The sequence below is a fragment of the Ceratina calcarata genome, unplaced genomic scaffold (genome assembly GCF_001652005.2).
Source record: "Ceratina calcarata isolate Rehan_Ccalc_2016 unplaced genomic scaffold, ASM165200v1 scaffold224, whole genome shotgun sequence".
Taxonomy (NCBI): domain Eukaryota; kingdom Metazoa; phylum Arthropoda; class Insecta; order Hymenoptera; family Apidae; genus Ceratina; species Ceratina calcarata.
In genome coordinates, this window is record NW_017144202.1 from 79,190 (window position 1) to 94,208 (window position 15,019).

Genomic DNA, 15,019 nt, shown 5'->3' on the forward strand with positions numbered 1-15,019 from the left:
TAGATAATTTCATAACTTTTTCATTACAATAGAAATTATAATAGTAAAATATTACTCTTACTTATTTAATAATTAATTGAGAATTTAAATAATCCCGTTCGATCTCTATTAGAGCTAGAACCACATCGACTGTACACAAAGAAATGCATTGTATTAATCTCTATTTATGTATACTTCGTTCGTGATATTACTTCGTTGGTCCATAACACGACTAACATAGTAATGAAGTTTAGAACCGACGACAGTTTTGCTTTGTGTTTCTTACTTCTCAGTCCAGCATATCCTAGAGGGCGTCAAAAATTGTAGACTGTTTTTCGATACGATCTATTACTTAAAAGATGAAAATTGCTATCACATATAGAAGGAAATGTGTTAAGTATGATTTAAACTCTGTATTCTCAGAATTTGCAATTATTTCCGGTGCATGTTCAAATATAGAACAAGTACAAAAGTATTATGGATTCACCGACACAGTATAGACATAGACTTAGAAGAAAGAGAATAACAAAATACCTATACATATAGATCAGAAATAACTGACCAAGTAGTTTTAATAGTTTATGCGTGCAGTTGTTTCGTATTTATGTCAAGTATACTTAATTATAGCACACTTAAAATCTATAGACTAAAGCGGGACGTGTATGTACTGCTACTAATACAACCTGCTACTGATACGTGAGAAGAGTTTACTAAAAACTTATATCAAATTATAGTAAGTTTAGATGTCTTATATTTGTGCCATATGAAAAGAGACCAAATGCCTAATGGGAAACTTAAGACCAGGCGATTGAGAAAAAGGAAATGAATGACAAAGTTTCTTGTTTTTTTCTACCAACATATGTGACCGAGAGAAAGAGCGAAAGAGGGAGAGATAGAAACTCATCCAAAGCATGTTTTCTATGTTAGATACTTTCCAAACTTTCTCTTTTCCTGTCATTAAATTTTCCTCTGAACCCTATCCTCAACATCTGTTAACCATTCCAGCCTTGCAACGGTCATTTTTCGTCAAATTCCTTTCCATCGTAAAACAGCTTATTCTTGGGTCCCAAGGCCCCTCCAACCGAAAAACTCACTTCCTTGTTCCTTCTTGCCATTTTCCTCTCCCTATGTTTCTCCCCACCAGATTTTTCCGTGCTGACCCTAAACCGGACACCCCCGAAAGCCCGATTCCTACGAGACACCACTGAGAGCAGTCGAATTCCTTGAGTGTACGAATAAAGATATTTTTAATCGGAAAGTAGTACATTTTCTGTAACCCTCCGGGACTACGACATTGCACGTTCGGTTTATTCTCTTATGTTTATGATTTATTTAAGAGCACTCGATTCAGTTCTCAACAATGAAATAACTGAACTCGACTGAATGAGCTTATCTGAAATGAACTGAGTCTAGTGTATCAAAAAAAGGCATGTTAAAAATGTTGACCATTCATCCTCTTTTTGGAATACAGTGACAAACTATATTCGTTCTATTTTCTTTCAAATAGCGGTACCGTCAATCGGCTACCTGTCAGCAATAAAAGTTGAAGCATTACTAAAGTGATTGCTGAAACTCAACTATTAAAAGCCGTAAGTAGCTCTTCTGGTCTCGTAAAAGTGGTTCCACGCAAAGAAAACAGGGTTCATTGTTCCATGGGACGAGCCGTCGTTAATCAAACGAATGTGCTCGGATAAAATCGTTCGATGTCGTACAAAGGGAAAATGGTCATCGTTAATTCAGTAGGGTACAATTCGAGCATCGTCGGAACTATATTTACGCGGGCTATAGGTTGCGGTTTGCGAGCCTTTCGAAGACGACCCGTTCCCGGAATCGATGCGACCGTTCCTAGAAGGGGATCTGAAATTCCTTGACACACGCCACTTTACCCAATCAAATATTTATGTGACGTCGATCGTCCGTCCTTTCTTTTTTCTCTCCTCTCTCTCTCTCTCACTTTCTCTGCCATTGTATCTCGCTCTTACCTGATAAAGGTGGTGCGACAAGTGATACGATTTGTCTCGCGTTTTCAACGAACGTTCGTACTTCTTGCAGTTTTTGAATATTGCAAGGAGCTTTTTCAAGCGGATAGACATCAGACAACAAAGTGTCAGATGTTCCCAATTAACTCTTGTGACGATATAAATCGGTAATTACTTTCCACTCGAAACATTGTCGCTTTAAAATTCGAAAGTACTTTCATTCTTCCTCACTAAATTACATCACACTTTAATTTTAGGTAAAGTGTGATGTAATTTAACGGTACTCTAATGAAACGATGAAACGCTTATAAAATTATACTAATGAGGTATCAAGTTTAATTTAAATTACAGTCAATTATTCATTTATATGTAAGAAGCAATGAATAAATTAATGTACACGAAATATATTAAAACATATTAAAATCAAACTACTGAAAATGATTTCTGTTAGTGAGAGAGCTCTCGTATTAGAATTGAATATTATCTATGTATGAAATTATTTATGTTTGATGGTGTTTCTCTTATAACGAAAGCGATATGCATGTTTTCATATCATATTAATTTCATATATAGATAATGTTATGTTTTGCAGGGTGTTTATCGCTGAGTAAACTATGTCAATAGTGATAAATTAGTTCGTCATCCAACATAACATAACATTTTTATAACTAATGAGCATAAACTAACCTTATTGAATGAGTAGCATTCATCGATTGAGAACTAATTAGTACGATAAAATAATTATAAGATCGTAATCTAACCAAAATAAGAATTGTACTATATCGTAATATCTAGAAATTAGTCGGCTTAGAATCTTCTAGTTTAGAGGGTGATCGTACGCGAGGAAGACAGCCGGTATAAAACCACTCCGGCCGGCTCTCAGTCAATGGGAATAAATACATTTCCGATATTCTTGGCCGGTCGGCATCCGACGTTACTAAGAGCGGCCATTTAATAACTGCTTGATGAAAACTTGAGAAGATTCCTCGTCGAATTGTCAAGATTAATAACGGTCGATATGTATCCCGAATTCCCGAAGGAAGCTTCCTATTTCTACTGCCGTGCCGCGCCACGCCGGAACGAGGGACGACGGCCGCGGAAGTGGAGTGGCAAAAGAAGAATGGCACCGGCCGAGAGGCGAGGAACCGGTCGGAGTAGAAGCCACTCAGAAAGTAATTTGCTCAATGCTTGGCTGAGGAGGGTGGACCGTGTAGAAGTCGTCGCGTTGCGTCAGGATACGTTCATAGATGAAGAAAAAAAGAGTACGGAGCGAAGGGAAGCAGAAAGATGGAAGTAATGTCGGAAAATTGAACGTAGAGTCAAGCACTTTTTAATTTTGATAAATATTCAATTCTCATTAACAACTACACTTGTTAAAACTGGCTATCCAGGAAATGTAAAGAATGCATGTTTTTATGCAGTTATAAAGAAGTGAAAGGGTACACGACGCATACAATTTTCAAACGTATTTGTAATAGCTAGGATGTGGATTTTTATACAAAATAAGATTAAAATTTAGCTCCCATTGTATCCCATGTCATTTTGCTCCCAGTATTTTCGATGCTTTTGCGTATTGGGTGCTTTGTTCAAAATTCAGTACACTTGTATCCTTTATCAATAAATCAAAACCCACAGTCTAGTAATACTTAATGTAAAGCACGTTAGTGAATTCGATGTTAAATGTTAACGGGTTATTAAATTCGTAGAATGGAGTGTGAAATAAATTTGAGTGAGGACGTTTTATCTGGAAAGGCGATATGAAACTCATAAAGCTACAGACATTTGGAATAAAAAGAGATCGGCAACTGTGTCCCCAAGAAAAGCGGAACGCGAAACGACTTTATAGGACGTTGTAATAAAAAGCGAAAATGCATTTCACGGCGTGCTCTCGCCCTTTCGTTCTTCCCGTGTAATACCTTCATTTCCAAACTAAATGAGAACGTGCTCTCCGTTGAACGCGCCGCTGCGAAAGCATAAACAGCCTAGTGTCGTAAAAGAAAAAAACGAATCGGGAAAGGACCACAGAGGAGGTTAAAGAAAATCGTCTTCTCTTTGCACTTCGCGTCGCGTGGCCTCATCGGAAAGAACTAAAAGACCAAGAGAAGGCTTCTGATTCCATTGAGTGCCATGTCGCTTTTCTATTGGTTCTCGTATTTATTAAATCGGATAATAATGCGCTCTAGTGAAGAACAAGGTGAAAATCTTCACTTGTATCATCTTGATATTTTCATAAAATATTGTAGATTAGATTATGATTTTAAATTACTTAAATAAATTTCTGATAAACTCTAATGAGATAGGCTTTATGTATGTATAGATACATTTATCTTAATTATATGTCTTATCCTTAATTGTTATCAGATTATCAATCTATGTATGTAAGATAACAACAGGTGCATGTACGTATTTTTAACAAGAGCTTTGGAAAATTCTTCTGACCGATGATTAATTTCGTAACGGAAATTTTACACAAACGGATCTCTTTCAGTTTCATTAAACCAACGGTACAAAGCCGACGTAAATAAATAAAAACAAAATTGATGGCTAGAGGAGTTACAGAAGTCTAAAAACAGGAGGTTAAAACAAATATTTCCAATCCGTTAACAAAGACATGGGACGTTAAAGATGTTAGAAACAGAAAAGGGTGCAGCGAAACGAAGGAGAAACGATAGTACGCTATGGGAAGGGGACGCTACGCGGCGTAAAGAACTGTTTACCTGTAGCTGTTCATATTTTTTACCGTACGTCATATTGTCACGCGTTACTCTTTGCGTCGCTTTTTTCTTTCCTTTTTTACTCCCTCGCTATTCTCCCCGGATATTAACTGAAAAACTTTCTACCGGACGGTTCAGCTTTGGATTTTCAGCGTCAACCATCACGACGCGATGCCACGGCAGCGTTGACACGTTTGAAGAACAAGATAATCTCGTTAAGTGGATGAAATTTCAGGCCTGGAATAACAAGGAGATATAAATGCAAATGAAAATTATGAAAATGAATGATTGAACAGCCATCCCGCGTATGAGACTGCCGGAACTTTCAATCGACTTCCGCTTGTTACCGTTTTCTAAGCGTCGTGATGAGATAAACAACTAGGGAAGCCTTAGAACACGTCTACTGTGAAAACCGTTATAAACGGGATCTCAAAATACATACATAGTAACCATCGCTCCAAGATCAGTTTAATTGAACTATTAACAATTTTTATAAAACAGTACTTTAAATGAAAGAATCTATTTTATTTAACAATTTCAATAAAAAAAGGAATATTCATTGCCAATTTTTGATGTTCAAGAAAGTGCTAGTAGTCTCTTTAATCAGTGGCAAAATAGTTTCACTATAATTCTTTAAAAAGATATTTCAGTAAATGTCTTAATTTAAGATCTACTGGCTACCAAAATTGATTTCAAAAGTTTGTACCAACTAAAATAAAATAAGTCACAATCTCATTTAAACTATACTACAGGATTAACCTACCTACAAACTGACAAACGCTGAAGTTAAAGGATTGAAATTTGACATAGGTATTTCCTTTGATACGTCAATTCGTAGAAATATCACAAGTTCTATCTACTTTGCACATGTTTTTGTTATGTTTCGTTCAACTATGTTTTATAATCTATTACGTGATTATATGTATGATAATATAACACTTATAGGTAGAAGCATGTTGATGTACCTTTCTTATCACATAATCATCTTAATTTATGGGAACATCAATTTGCGATGCGGATCGCAAAGCAAATTTTTGATGACGCTATATTTTATTCGACGACTACATGCATGCAAACTTCTTTGGTAGGGAAGTTGATGAATCGTCCCAAGGGTGAGAACGGTTTTCGTGCTCGGAATAGCGATATTTATGAAATAAATTGATTCCGGCGATGGCTGTGGACGATAATGTCAGCGAAAGAGGGCGTGGGAGTGTATATATGTTTGTTACCAGAAGGAGAATGAACTTTCTTGTACACAGTCAGGTGATTTCAGAGAAACAATGGATTTAAACCGAATAAAAAAATAGGGATAAATTAAAGCTAACACAAGAAACAATACACTTAAAATTCTTCTATTTTCACTTCAGTTTCTCTAGAATCTATAAATTTTGTTTTGTAATTATGGGTTGCAAAATCGGATAGAACAAAACAAATTTAACAATTGTATGAGCGTATGGTATTGCATTCATGTTTAAAAATTTGCAACTGTATTTACTTACTCTCATTTCCTTTTACTATTCTATTATATTTACTATTATTTAACTGTTATGAATCTAGGAATCACAGTTTCTTAAAAAAAAATGATAATTATCTTTTCCGATGCTGTTGTTCAAAAAGCTTTTGTCCAAATGCATTCGTTTCATCGTTCGAAAAATCTTTGGCGCATGTAGATAAGAGAATTTACGCAATAATTACTGTCACTCATTGTCAGCTTTACCGCGTCCCGCAATCGGAATCGGGAGCATGGTTTGGCGGCGCGCGTATCACAAGCGTACAGCTCGCGGAAAACCATCGAGATCCGAGTGGTTCTGTCAAGTGTTCGACAAATACGCGACGTGTTTGCCGTCGTCTTACGATAAAATTTGATTACTTGTCCTCCACCACTGTCTGTCGCCTGGATTGACGTAAATCTTTCCGACCCCTTTCGTTTATAACGTGACGACTTATCAAAAGTCCTCGCGTTTACGACTCTCCCCTGTGCTTGTCGGATCAGTGGTTGAATACATACATACAACTGATTTAGATCTACAAATGGGATGTTTCAAATTTTTATTACAGACCGTAATAAAAAAGTTAAAAAATGCGACGTTTAGTTTAGTAATTTCGACTAATGAAAATGCTTAAAAAATTTTTTTACACATTACACAGTAAATTAGGTCTTCTAGCATTGCACAGAAAATTATGTTATTTGATCCAGTATTAAAAAAGGTATTCTGTTTTAAAAGGTACAGGAATATTTTCGCGAGCCACTGTATGTGAAATCATTGCAATTATGAATTTGTTTTTAATAGAAAGAAATACATATAAACATTTTCCACAAAACTCTGTTCAGAAGAAACAATCTATAAATACATTAAAACATTTATACATTTTTAAAGGAAATAAAATTGTTTGCCAAGTTCTTGTAATTAAAATGTGTTCGGTGTTTACTTATTTGAGAACGATTTAGTATGGAAAGTAGAGTATGCACAGTTCCATCAGTCAGGATTTCTTGCACCGTATATCGTCAGGGATTCAGCACGCTAATATTCACCAAGCAAATTCCGTAGCCGGGCTCTTTATGCAAAGCGTTCAATTTTTCTGGGATGAAGTAGAAGCTGACACGTATGTACTCCCCAGTCTGGACACGTACCAGTGTTATATGAAATAAATATTGACTATCCATCTTCCCGCGTCTACCCTTCGCTCATCCCGCCCGATTCTATTCTATCTTATTTTTCATATGGAATTATTGGTCTCGGCTAGTGAGGAAAAATTTCATTTCAGTTTTTCACTTTTTGCGTGTGTATATTTACTCCGTTGAATTCAAATCGTCCCACAGGCCGACTTGCGCTTTATACACAACAGTTTTGTAAGTGGAGTCAGTGCACTTATGACCTTCTCTTTGTGGCAAAACTTTATATAGTTATGAATTACCCGTGTATCTTTTTACCGCACCCTTGAATAGAAAGGACACTCGTGGTTTATAAGTAGATGAGAGAAAGGAAAACAAGGAAGTGCATTTAACAGATAACGCCGGCTTTTGTATATTTATCGTATAAAAATGGGAAAATGTATCCATTGTTTTGTTACTGTGCTCGCAATTCTAATTATTATATTACATTACCTTACAATTATTGATTTCATAAATTATAATTCTCGAATTTTGTTTCATATGAACCATATGCCTCCACGATGTATCAGTTGATTTCAATTTTAATTAACAAACTAAATCTAATTTTAATCCATGGGTTATCGTTTTCGATGGGCGCAAATAACAAATACGTGTGAAACTGAGCGAACTGGAACGTTGAAAGGAACCGGATAAGCCTTTTTCCATGAGGATTGATCGATGAACTGGGCGTTTGGAATTTATTGCTCGCGGCTCCGACTCGGACGTATTGCTGTTCCGGTACGAGGCGGCAAATTTGAAAATCTATCAGCGGGCCGGTCCCACAAAAGCGCCAAGCTTAATGGTTTCGTCGGCTAGGCCGCGAAAAGCTAGGCATTCTCTAGTTTACCCTATTACTAACTCGTACCTTGCCCATCCGAGCTCGAAATGCAAATTCTCGCTGGCCTGTGGATGGAATTGTATGCTTTCAGTTCTGAATTCGAATTTTCAGATACTGTAGGCGCATAATTGTCAGATAATATAATCATTGCTTTTATATGTATACAGATTTTTAATTTAGATTTTTAAGAAGCATTTTGCCTCTTGAAAATAATTGGAAATTTTGTGTGATAATTATTTGATTTCATTAGATTGATAATCTTTTAAGAGGCTTTGCTTTAAACGCATTATGTACAACATAATCTAATCAAAGAAGTACATTAGAGGTTGCAAAAGCTTATAAATAAGATAATACGGGGAATTACCACAGTATAAAATCTGTCGAGATGTTGTTAATTATAATACTTGCTTAAATTTTGTCTCATAGTCACTTAATCACTGTATAAAAACAAGATCTAATTTCATTTGCAGAGTAAAATTCAAAGATTGCAGATAACTAATTGGTATTTGCGGAGGAATCAAAACAATATAAATATTGTACTCTGATATAATAATATGCAGTGTGGGATTCTCATAGGATATGCTAGATCCTTATTAAAGGACTGTACTCCTTTTCATTTGTCACTTTCGCAGCACACGCGTTCCAGTAAGCGAGTATCGAAATGTGGCGACTAATCATTTGGACATAAGTAAGTCATCGATTTCATATGCATCTGAAATCGAGGACATGCCAAAATGGTTAAAGTAAATAGGCTGACTCATAATTTTTTAGATCATAAAATCCGGCCATGGGGGTATGCATGGCAGTTCGATATTTTCGACTCACGAGCCGCGAGCATCAAATATCTATGTCATTCCTGAACTACCCATCATCTATCCCTATATTCTCGATAGTAAGATCAATGTGTGCTTAAGCACTTTGAGAAAGACAAGGACCCACAGTACAGGACGTAACAGATATGTACGAGATTAAAGACTCCATTCGGTGGCGTGTTTGATGAATATTTTAATAAAAACGGTCGGTAATATATTACATGATGTGCTTCGACGCCTTGCCTGGTCACGACTGGCAGGGTCTAAGTCCAAAAGTTGACAGCATCAATAGTGTGAAAAGAAAAAGAATAGTCGTAGAAAAGATAAAGAGCGTCGATGGAAAGGAAGGAAAACGAAACTGCATAAGAGAAAATACAAGGAGAGCAGAAAAGAGTAATAAAGAGATAAGAATTCTAAAAACCCTTAACGACAAAAGCCTTCAGCGAAAACCATTAAATAGAATAGAGAGTTGAGATAGAAAGGTGAAGGTCTAAAAGAACATGTGGCTAAGCATCACAGCAGTATATGGAGTAAAAATGAAAAGTTTGCACATGTGACCGACGAGCTCCGGGGAGAAAATCGACAGGCTGGTGAGGACAGACGAAACTGCAACCGGATCGTTTTAAGTTTTAATCTGCGGCCAGAAGCAGCGGTAACTGCCACCTTATTGGCGGTCCATATTGGCTTCTTCGGTGACCACAGCTAAAATCGGGTAACTCATGGCTGGATTCGACGATCGATCGCTTTTTGTTCCTTCGTGGCGAGCTCCCGTTGGGATTCCGTGTACCACCGGCACCGGGTTCAACCGGGCTGCTGCTTTGTTACCCGGCTCGTAATATCGTTGGAAAAATAAAGTATCAAGATCTCCTCTTTATATAATCCCCGCCGCTTTTGAAAGCTAAGACTTTTTCCACTTTTATTCCCATCAGTGTACACTTACTTACCCCTGTGAGACTTAAAGCGAATCTAACTTCACCGCGGATGGAAGCAGCGTTCCCGTATCCGCTGAAATCCTCCGGCTATCTGCATTTTAATAAATCCTGATGCGCTCCAACAAAGGAATTCCGATCGAATTCAGACAATGCATAGCAATGCGCGCGACGCGCTCGCGCGGGAACCGCCTTTGATACAAACTTGCTATTTTCGGGATGATCGAAATTTTTGAGTTAAAAATATTCTTCAAGTCTAAAAGCTGTTAAAAATAGTTGCTTTGTGGAATAGAAGATCTCAAAACACGCATTTATTACAGAATTTAACTATAATTAAAATTAATATTAATTTCAGAGTATGGAGTACAATTATATTTGAATAAAATATACATATTACATATTCTGTTGGTTGGACTGCTTTATCCAACACTTCAATTTTCCACTGATACTATTCCTGGGGACGCAGGATATGCGTGTACATATGTAATTGTCAGAACAGTTCAAAAGGTATATTCAATCAAACATAAGGAACAATGCTTAAGTGGCTGTTATCGCGTTTGAGCACGTACTAGCCTATTTCCTGCAAGATCCTGCGGGATTCAACAAGATTGTCTGCTGCTCAAGGATGTACCTTGTGTACTCACCGAACAATTGACAGCTTGGACATTGAGAGGGAGCTCTGATATTAATCGTTCCTACTCAGTTACTAATTATTTCATAAATATGATCGCATTAGAATTCCAATTTGTGATCGATTTAAGAAGAATTGTAGCGTAATTTGTTTAGGAAATGTTGTAAATGTAAAAATAAAAGTATCTTAAAGATTGTTTAATGTGTGAAACAATATTATTGTATTTCGTTCAGTATAATGTACATCATAAATAGATTCCATCATAACATTGTGATACGATTTCGATTCGAAATAAACATACAATTTGTGGTATTAATTATTGATTACCAATTACGATATTGAATTAAATATTGAAATAGTATGAAATTACTAGATTCAAATTATACTTCACCGGGTTTCCAATAGCAATTTTTATTTCAAGTAACATGAGTGTAAATATTCCAAGTGATATTATCGATATTTTTAACTCACATCGTGCATCCTTATAAAAGACTGAGGTTTACGATCCGAGAGAAGGATTAAGATAAGACGGGTTTGATGAAGACCGTGAAAATTCGTTGCAAATGCGAGAGCAGTCATTGACAAAAGAAGAGACGCCTCGCCAAGAGTTTCTGCTCGCGTAATCTTGCTCTCTCCGTTTCCTAGAGGTTTATCACGAATGTATTCCTCGCGGGTAGCGTAATTCCGTGACCGGACATCCTGACATCCGGACTTGGCCTTTGTGGCCAAGCTTTCCGTCGACGGAAATTCGATCGGATCGAAACGAAGGTCAAACGTGAACGAATCCGCTCTTTGTGCCCGGTTCATCACGAGTCGTCGTCTCGACGATACGGGGATCCACGATTTTCACCGACGCGACGGTCACGGAGAACATTTTTTTCACACCGAAGATCCCTTTGACGTGAGCTGAAAAGCGGCCGAGGGGCAGTTCGGGGGTGAAATAATATTAAGTGGTCGGACGTGTTTTTCGCTGGGGGATGGTTACGCGGCTGTCATAAATTTTGGTTTTTTCACTGGTGACGTATGTGCTCTCCTCTTTCATCGTTTGCTTTTTTTTTATTCTTGTAGGAAAATGTTGGCTCGCGTTGGTCGAAATGCGATATTTATATGCCCTGGCGATAAATAGACCGTGCATGTGTTCATCATTCAAAAAAAAGATGTGTAAGCTACACGATGCGCACGAAGTTATGCGTTATAAATCGATATTTTTCTTGTAATATTCAACTGTATTAACCTATTGTTGCGCGTTCAACGTGCAATTACGTTTTAATGAAACTGCTTTTGAGTTCCATTGATCATAGATAACGATGCAAATTAATGAATACATTTGTTGTAACCGCTTTATCTTTAAAGCTATGTAAATCGGGGACTGTTTTATATTCCGAACTTAAAAGTGCATGCATAAAAGATAATTTATTTAAAAAAAATTCCGGAGTCACGTTCGGTGTATGTAAAACATGAACTGGAAAACAATAGTGCAATTATCTGTTAAACTAACTACATCATTTTATGCTTTAGAATGGTGAAATTCATTAAGCAGGAGATTAATTTTTATTTTGTTTGTTGAAATCTGCGGGTTTGGGGAATTCCTATAAAATTCCATATAAGGGCACAATTTTGTTCTCAAATTCACGTTTGATGAAATTCGTGGGAACGATGATTCGGGTGTAAAGCGATATCGATTGCGTAGACCAATTTTCGTGGTTTAATTACGTCAAGTATTATGGCGGTACGTAGGTTGTGTCGTTGAATTTATTAGCTCCGTGCTGATCTATGGTGTTCGTTTCCTATTTGGTATTCACATATTGGTCCGCGTCGCACCGTTAAACAAGTGCCACTGTCGAGTCTACAAATCTAATAACAGAATAGCCATACGAAATATATTGAGGCGGGAATGTGAAATCTCTTTTCATTTATGTCATATATTTAAAAACAAGTTTTGATGCACGATTGGATGTAATCCCGTTTGCGTGTAAAATTTGTTATTGACTACAGTGACAACTTTTTCCACTTTTCAAATATTTTGTTGTCATAAGTTCCATTTTATAAACAATTAATTAATTCACGACAGGATAAATTTGTATAATTAATAAAAAGACTGTATAAAATTTAAAAACTATAAAATGAAGAAACGAATTTACAGCAAACATATTTAGTTATAATACTGTTTTTAATATGTCCGTAACAAAATTATACGTAATCAAGCTGTGTGGATTATAAATGAAAATTGTGCTACACCAGCAGGCTGTAATAAATTAGCACGTAACACGCTGACTTTCTTGTATAATGTAATACGAGAAGATTAGATCACATAATTTACGAGAATAATTAAGTACCTTCCGCCTCAAATTTTTTGCTTATAATAAGAACCGCCGAATTTCGGCACAACTTCAAACGCGTTTAATTGAACATTCACCAGGCTGACCAGCATTAGGTGAAGTGGAATCGGAGACAACGTTTAATTACCTCCCGCTTGAAGAGCTGATTAGCTACAACGAACCCAACGTAGGACACGAACGTCTATCTACTTTATTCTCGTAAAAAATCCAACTGCTATTATAGTATAATGATAGCATATCTATTATTTCATTTCACCGTTTTAAAATTGTTAAAAATATAATTCGGAAAATGTGTTTCAAGTATATTACAAAATCGCTACTGGGACATCATCCAAGTTCAGTCGTTCGCTCTTATGAAATTACTATAGCGTAGTTTGTATTAATAACATCAGATTACTAACTTAATTCCAAAATCTAAAGTTATACGTAACCATAATTGCATTAAAGAATATCGTATAGGCCAACATAGGAAAAGCCCCAGGCTACACGATTTAATTAATCGAGTACACGGGGCGGAGTAATTTAAATTCCAGGCACGGTAATAAAACACTTTTTGTTGCCTTCGGCACGAGTTGAAGTTCCAATGACGTGCTATACCATGGTTTGCGCGAACTTTACCGGGGACTGAAGAAGAACTCGAATTCTGTCGTGTCTCAGGCACCTTGAAGGAGACACCCACTTCATCCTCGACTTCCAGACTGCGGGTGTAATTAGAAATGCCAAACATCGTGCACGCGTCATCACTTTCTCAAACGTTAAAACTCGGTGTCGTTGTTACAAGTCAGAGTTTCAGAGTAAAAAATCATAATATTCGTAATAAAAAGTATGTTGATTGAAAAAGAAGTTCTATTATCATTTTTCAAAAAAATTGTTTGATGATTTGTAGATTTTGCAGCAGATGGAGATGAAGGATGGTAGAAGAAGCTAAAGTAGTAAGCTTAACATTAAAATTTAAAAAGAAAATGGAATACGTAGGGATTCACTTCCAACCTTCACTTTTGCTGTTCGGAGTACTTTGGTATGCGTGTACTAATAGTTGTTCCCTAACAAGGTATGATTAAAGCAAAGTTCTTTCCTCTGAAAAGACATCTCATTCCTTTTAGAAACGTCTTGTCACCATTGCGTATAAATCTTTAGTTAACAGTTTCTCTCAATGGAATTACGTTCAGATAAAAATTTCAACCTTTTACAACCGAAACCGAAGGGGCGTTAAAACATGTTCATTTATTTCCACGGTACGAAATACTGTATACATATGTGGTAGGCGCTTAACTGGAATAAAGTTTTTCTTGGCTTCGAGCGAGTAATTGTTAATTACGCTTACAACTTAATATGAATAAATCAAGAATCTCTTTGAAACTGTTTTCACGTTAGCCAGGGTTTGCACGACGTAAATGCAAAAAAAGTTAAAACTATATTTTACTATAACAAGCATAGTAAATTTAAGGAATTTATATGAAATGGAATAAGAAGAAGAGCGCTCAGGAGAGGAAAAACGTAAGGGGCAGGTACAAGCGTACGCAGCGAACTTTGAGGTTCCATTTAATCCTACCTTAAGTTAATCCTAATCTACTTTCTGTGGGATTCTGCGCGAATCAACAATTTCATATCTCAATTCATGTATTAGAATACCAAACAATAAAAACATTACGTATTATAATATTTTGCATTATAGCATTCGAGATTAGTTCTTGCTACACTCCTTATAGTAATTATTTTATAAATATGATTAAGCGAAAAAAATCTCTTGATGTTGCCCAATAATAAATCTGAATTATTATATGGAAAATCGCAGAACAATACCTAATCTCGTTTCACCGCGATTAACATTCTCGATCCAATACGTTCAGTGGAAACACTCGGCGAAACGTAATAACGGCTATTACCAGCCACACCATGCGCAAATCCTTTGTTCAAGAACGCTGTTAACCGCAAGTAGCAGCCAGACTGAATGCCGGTGTACACTGTTGGCCATAAGTATTGGTCTACTTTCTACATTTATAGCATCAATAAACTGTAACAACAAAATTATAAGTCAATCGTCAGTATGATAAATATTTAATGTGTACACCATAATGAAAATGAATAAAAGTATTCCACGTAATAGTTTACATAATGCTTAATACAATATTTCATACATCTAGT